The 5,886-nt window shown below is 63.6% G+C and overlaps 1 non-coding gene across 1 annotated transcript; it reads left to right on the forward strand.

Moving 5' to 3' along the window:
- Positions 1-1,370: 1,370 nt before the first annotated feature.
- LOC131873239 (5S ribosomal RNA) lies at positions 1,371-1,489 on the forward strand. Its single transcript, XR_009371234.1, has one exon. It is a non-coding gene; the product is annotated as a 5S ribosomal RNA (ribosomal RNA).
- Positions 1,490-5,886: the final 4,397 nt, after the last annotated feature.

A 5,886-nucleotide genomic window follows, 5' to 3' on the forward strand; every position in this document is an offset into this window, starting at 1 on the left:
GATGGGTGCGCACCCACACTGGCCAAGACGGGTGCGGGTGCAAGGTTGGGTTCCAAGCCCGGTCACAGGCTGGGTGCTAGGATGGGTGGGTGCCAAGGTGGGCACCAGGGTGGGTGCACCCACCCTGGCCAAGGTGGGTCACGGGGTGGGTCCTAGGGTGGGTAACGGGGTGGGTACTAAGGTGCGTGCCAAGGTGGGTCATAGGGTGGGTGCCAAGGTGGGCACCAGGGTGGGTGTGCACCAACCCTAGCCAGGGTAGGTCACGGGGTGGTTGTCGGGGTGGGCGTCAAGGAGCCAAGGTGGGTGGCAAGTAGCCAAGTTGCGTGCCAAGGTGGGTGTCGGGGTGGGTGCCAAGGATCCAAGGTGGGTGCCAAGGAACCAAGGTGGGTGTCTGGGTGGGTGCCGAGGTGGGAGCCAGGGTGGGTCCCAAGGTGAGTGCAAAGGTGGGTGCCAGGGTCAAGGTGAGTGCCAATGTGGGTTCCAAGGTGCCAGGGTCAGGGTGAGTGCCAATGTGGGTTCAAAGGTGCTAAGTTGGGTGCGAGGTTGGGTGCGAGGGTGGGTGGGTGCCAAGGTGTGCTAGGTGGAAGCCCGGGTGGGTCGGCATCCCATGGGTGTCGAGTTGGGTGCCTGATGGGTGCTTCTTGTCAAGTTTTAGTCGTCGGGACTCATTTCGAGCCTTAGAGGTCGTTTCTTGTCCGGTTGCCCTGTCTTCGACCTGGGAACCCAATTTTGGTCCTCGGGTCCCATTTTTTTTTGTCTCGCATCCCACTTTTGGCCTGTGGCCTTTTCGGGGTCGATTCTCGTTTTGGGCATCAGAGCATGTTTCTTCTCCTAAAACCCAATATTTGTTTATTAAGTCTCGGAACACATTTTTGTTCTCGTGGACCCATCATGGGTCTTGGAACGCATTTGTGGTCCTTGGGTCCCATTTTGCATCCCGAAACTTGTGTTTTGGTGCTTGATCCCTATTTTGGGTGCCCACCTTGCACCAAGTGCGCACCCGGGGCAAACCGAGCGCCTTGGTGCACCGGGGCAAGATCGAGCGTGCACCCGAGGCGCCCCGAACATGCACCAAGGTGCACTCGGCCCACATGTGAGCGCAGGTCATTGCGCCCGAGGTGGTGTGTGGGCACCGCGTTGCAGACGGGACACTGCACGCACACGACGCCCCCTCCAGGTGCACGCACGTAGGCCGGGCCGGGTGCACACCCGACGCCCTAGCAAGGTGCGCGCACCCGGGCAGGGCTCACACTTGGCGAACGGGGCGCACTTCGCGAGGGAGGGTGTGCACCTCGACGGGGGTGGGTGGCCGGGGTGGATTCGCACGTGGGTCGCGGTTTGCTAAGTACACACTGCGACAAGCTCATAACGGGTGCGATCATACCAGCGTTAGTGCACCGGATCCCATCAGAACTCCGCAGTTAAGCGCGCTTGGGCCGGAGTAGTACTGGGATGGGTGACCTCCCGGGAAGTCCCGGTGTTGCACCCTTTTTTAGTTTTTCGCCGGGCGTCGCAATGCTATTTGAATAAACCTTTTGCCCGTTTGCGTTCTCGTCGGGGCCGGGCCGGGCCGGGGTGCGCTGCCCGCACTACCGCGCGCGCGGGGGCGACACCGAGCGCGCACCCGAGGCGCCCCGAGCACACAGGCCACGGTGCAACCCGGGCGTTGTGCGCGCACCCCGGTGCGCCCGAGGTGCTGCGCGCGCACCCAGGTGAAATCGGTGTGCACCTCGGCCAGTGCGCGCTCGGTCGAGTCGCGCACGTTGGCCAAGGTGCACGGTGATGTTTCTTACTCTAAGGTTCCGCACCAGACGCCCGGGACAGGTGAGCGAAGCTGGGCGGGGCCGGGTGCGCGGCCGGGGCAGGTGCACGCAGCTGGAGAGAGCTTTGGAGCACACTTCGGAGCGCACCAATGATGCGCTCCATTCAAAAGTTTCCTGAAAAGGCAAAAAAAGTTGAGATTATAGAATTTCCCACTTGAGAGATTGTAAAAAAAAAAAATTTAAAATGAAGGAAACGCGGGTGCCAAGGTGTGCGCAGCCCAGCCAAGGTGTGCGCACCAAGGCGCCCACCCTGGCGAAGGTGCACGCAAGGTGCGCACCCGAGGCAAACCGGACAATTAACCCAACTTTCGACTTCGCGCGCACCTTGGAGCGCACTTCGGAGCGCTCCTTGGTGCGCACCAATCTTGGGCACCTCGGAGTGCACCATGGCGCCCACCAAGGTGCGCACCCGGGGCAAACCGAGCTCCGACTTCGTGCGCACCTTGGAGCGCACGAAAGGTGCGCACCATGGCGCCCACCAAGGTGCGCAGCCCAGCCAAGGCGTGCGCATCAAGGTGCGCACCCTGGCGAAGGTGCGCACCCGGGGCAAACCGAGCTCCGACTTCGTGCGCACCTTGGAGCGCACAAAAGGTGCGCAACCCAGCCAAGGTGTGCGCACCCCGGTCAAACCGAGCTCCGAATCGTGCGCACCAGAGGTGCACGCCATCGTGCGCACCTTGGAGCACACTTCGGAGCCCTCCTTGGTGCGCGCCGATGTTGCGCACCTCGGAGCGCACCCGGGGAAAACAATGCAATTAACCCGACTTTCGACTTCGTGGGCACCTCGGAGCGCTCTCGGGTTCGCACCTCGGAGCACACCGAGGTGCGCACCTTTGATGCGCTGCCTTCACCAATTTCCAGAAAAGGCAAGAAAACATTGAGAAGGTGTGCGCACCGAGGTGCCCACCCTGGCGAAGGTGCACGCGAGGTGCGCACCCGGGGCAAACCGGGCTCCGACTTCGTGCACGCCGCACCTTGGAGCACACTTCGGAGCGCTCCTTGGTGCGCACCAGGGCGCGCAACCCAGCCGAGGTGCCCACCCCGGCGAAGGTGCACGCGAGGTGCGCACCCGGGGCAAACCGGGCTCCGACTTCGTGCACGCCATGGTGCCCACCGCGGCGAAGGTGCACGCGAGGTGCGCACCCGGGGCAAACCGGGCTCCGACTTCGTGCACGCCGCACCTTGGAGCACACTTCGGAGCGCTCCTTGGTGCGCACCATGGTGCCCACCAGGGCGCGCAACCCCGCCGAAGGTGCACGCGAGGTGCGCACCCGGGGCAAACCGGGCTCCGACTTCGTGCACGCCGCACCTTGGAGCACACTTCGGAGCGCTCCTTGGTGCGCACCATGGTGCCCACCAGGGCGCGCAACCCCGCCGAAGGTGCACGCGAGGTGCGCACCCGGGGCAAACCGGGCTCCGACTTCGTGCACGCCATGGTGCGCACCGCGGCGAAGGTGCGCACCCGGGGCAAACCGGGCTCCGACTTCGTGCACGCCGCACCTTGGAGCACACTTCGGAGCGCTCCTTGGTGCGCACCAGGGCGCGCAACCCAGCCGAGGTGCCCACCCCGGCGAAGGTGCACGCGAGGTGCGTACCCGGGGCAAACCGGGCTCCGACTTCGTGCACGCCGCACCTTGGAGCACACTTCGGAGCGCTCCTTGGTGCGCACCATGGTGCCCACCAGGCCGCGCAACCCAGCCAAGGTGTGCGCACCAAGGTGCACGCGAGGTGCGCACCCGGGGCAAACCGGGGTCCGACTTCGTGCACGCCGCACCTTGGAGCACACATCGGGGCGCTCCCGGGTTCGCACCGGCGTTGCGCACCGTGGTGGGCACCTCGGAGCACACCAAGGTGGGCAGCGAGGTGCGCACCTTTGATGCGATGCCTTCACTAATTTCCATAAAAGGCAAAAAAAAAACGAGATTTTAAAATTTCCGTTTTGAAAGATAGTGAGAAAAAGGGAATGCTGGTGCCATCTTGAGCCCGCCCTGGTGCGCAGCCCAGCCAAGGTGTGCGCACCAAGGTGCCCACCCTGGCGAAGGTGCGCGCCCGGGCAATTAACCCAACTTCCAACTTCGCGCGCGCCAGGGTGGGAGCGCACCCAACAACCGGGCCTGGGAAGAGCCAATGCGAGAAACCCCACCAAACGCTCTGACAAAAAAAGAGGGGGCGCTCCAGTAACCCCGCTTCGGAGCGCACCCTGGGCAAACCCAGCCAAGGTGCCCACCCCGGCCAAGGTGCAGGCGAGGTGCGCACCCGGGGCAAACCGGGCTCCGACAACGTGCACGCCGCACCTTGGAGCACACTTCGTAGCGCTCCCGGGTGCGCACCTCAGAGCACACCAAGGTGGGCAGCGAGGTGCGCACCTTTGATGCGCTGCCTTCACTAATTTCCAGAAAAGGCAAAAAAAAAAGGAGATTTTAAAATTTCCGTTTTGAAAGATAGTGAAAAAAACGGAACGCGCGTGCCATCTTGAGCCCGCCCTGGTGCGCAGCCCAGGTAAGGTGCCCACCCTGGCAAAGGTGCGCACCCGGGCAATTAACCCTACTTCCGACTTCGTGCGCGCCAGGGTGGCAACCGGGCCTCGGAAGAGCCAATGCGAGAAACCCCACCAAACGCTCCGACAAAAAAAGAGGCGGCGCTCCAATAACCCCGCTTCGGAGCGCAGCCGGGGCAAACCCAGCCAAGGTGCCCACCCCGACGAAGGTGCACGCGAGGTGCGCACCCGGGGCAAACCGGGCTCCGACAACGTGCACGCAGCACCTTGGAGCACACTTCGAAGCACTCCCGGGTGCCCACCGGCGTTGCGCACCGTGGTGGGCAGCGAGGTGCGCACCTTTGATGCGCTGCCTTCACTAATTTCCAGAAAAAGGCAAAAAAAAATGAGATTTTAAAATTTCCGTTTTGAAAGATAGTGAAAAAAAAGGAACGCGGGTGCCATCTTGAGCCCGCCCTGGTGCGCAGCCCAGGCAAGGCATGCGCACCAAGGTGCCCACCCGAGGTGCACACCCGGGGCAAACCGGGCTCCGACTTCGTGCAGGCCGCACCTTGGAGCACACTTCGGAGCGCTCCTTGGTGCGCACCATGGTGCCCACCAGGGCGCGCAACCCAGCCAAGGTCTGCACACCAAGGTGCCCACCCCGGCGAAGGTGCACGCGAGGTGCGCACCCGGGGCAAACCGGGCTCCGACTTCGTGCACGCCATGGTGCCCACCGCGGCGAAGGTGCACGCGAGGTGCGCACCCGGGGCAAACCGGGCTCCGACTTCGTGCACGCCGCACCTTGGAGCACACTTCGGAGCGCTCCTTGGTGCGCACCATGGTGCCCACCAGGGCGCGCAACCCAGCCAAGGTGTGCGCACCAAGGTGCACGCGAGGTGCGCACCCGGGGCAAACCGGGGTCCGACTTCGTGCACGCCGCACCTTGGAGCACACATCGGAGCGCTCCCAGGTTCGCACCAGCGTTGCGCACCTTTGATGCGCTGCCTTCACTAATTTCCAGAAAAGGCAAAAAAAAACGAGATTTTAAAATTTCCGTTCTGAAAGATAGTGAAAAAAACGGAACGCGGGTGCCATCTTGAGCCCTTCCTGGTGCGCAGCCCAGGCAAGTTGTGCGCACCAAGGTGCCCACCCTGGCGGAGGTGCGCGCCCGGGGCAATCCGGGCTCCGACTTCGTGCACTGCATGGTGCCCACCAAGGCGCGCAACCCAGCCAAGGTGCCCACCGCAGCGAAGGTGCACGCGAGGTGCGCACCCGAGGTGCACACCCGGGGCAAACCGGGCTCCGACTTCGTGCACGCCGCACCTTGGAGCACACTTCAGAGCGCTCCTTGGTGCGCACCAGGGCGCGCAACCCAACCAAGGTCTGCACACCAAGGTGCTCACCCCGGCGAAGGTGCACGCGAGGTGCGCACCCGGGGCAAACCGGGCTCGGACTTCGTGCACGCCGCACCTTGGAGCACACATCGGAGCGCTCCCGGGTTCGCACCAGCATTGCGCACCTTTGATGCGCTCCAATAACCCCACTTCGGAGCGCACCAGAAACCCCACTGGACGCTTGGGCAAA

Source organism: Cryptomeria japonica, unplaced genomic scaffold (genome assembly GCF_030272615.1).
Source record: "Cryptomeria japonica unplaced genomic scaffold, Sugi_1.0 HiC_scaffold_1277, whole genome shotgun sequence".
Lineage (NCBI taxonomy): Eukaryota > Viridiplantae > Streptophyta > Pinopsida > Cupressales > Cupressaceae > Cryptomeria > Cryptomeria japonica.